Source organism: Arachis ipaensis, chromosome B05, assembly GCF_000816755.2.
Source record: "Arachis ipaensis cultivar K30076 chromosome B05, Araip1.1, whole genome shotgun sequence".
Taxonomy (NCBI): domain Eukaryota; kingdom Viridiplantae; phylum Streptophyta; class Magnoliopsida; order Fabales; family Fabaceae; genus Arachis; species Arachis ipaensis.
Window position 1 is genome coordinate 134531513 of NC_029789.2, and position 1250 is coordinate 134532762.

The window sequence follows — 1250 nt, forward strand, 5'->3', positions numbered from 1 at the left end:
GGCAATGATACACTAAAAACTATTATCCTTATCTTTGAAAGCAAGGAAAATTATGCGTGTTTTCTTGAATCATGATCAAATTACAGTTCCCAAAAGAGAGAGATGGATCAAATTTATGATAATCAACAAGGTTTAGTGTTGCAAAAATGTTACAATGAGACCACTCATCAATCTTCAGTTCAAATTAATTAGTCTTACCATCAATACAGATTTTAATGATGGTGAGTGATGATTTCCTATACTCTAAAAAGGAAGCCACCACAGTTTTCAAATTATAAAGTATAGGTAAACAATGAAAATATTAAATAATGTAAACAATAGATATATCGGATGTTCATTTTACTAGTGTACGGATGGTTATTTTAATATTAAAATTTAGAGGGTTAATTTGGAGGTATAGTGTGTTTTTATTTGATTGGTGATTGTTCATATTGTTCAACAAAGTTATTGTCCCCCTAGCATTCCCCATAATTATATTATGCAATCTAAAGTTCAAGATGTCACATTTAAAATTAATTTAGGTTAGTCAAATAGTTAATTTACTTGTCTATTTAATTAAGTATTTGAGTTTGAATTTCGTCTTATGTGTAATAACCTATTCATCAGTGATAAATCCTTAAATATAACTTTAATTTGTAATAGATTCATCTTTAACCTGTTAGATACAGAAATATTATGAGAATTAAACAAATTAATTGCAACATTTGACACCGAAATACTAGATAGTATGCTCATAAATATTTAAAAGGGGTAAGTTTACGTAACATGATATCCATCTGCTTATACTTGGTCAAATAAATTCATGATATACCAACTCCTTAGCATGCAATACTTGGGAAAAATTTGAAGCCATCCTTCACTGCTTCTATGGCATAATGCCATAATAGGAAAGTGAGGTAAGAAAAGATTAAAATGAAAGGGGACAAGTATAGCATAACAGATTAACAAGCAGCCTTGATGGGCTAACTCTATATAGAGCATGGGCTGTAGGGGCTAAAATTTGAGAATGGGACCCCAAAACATAACAAGTGTTTCTCCTTTTAACAAAAACGTATAATCAATTTTTGTCATCTTGTCATGTGAGCAGTCCTCTCAACATGGAATTGTGAATAAGCCCATAACCTTAATGACAAAACAGTCCTTAACTCCTTATTTTTTTAGATGCTCAAAACCTGACACAACATGGGGGCAATCCGAAGAGTATATCATCATTTTTTCTTTTTCATTGATATTGTGAAATATGATCTCTT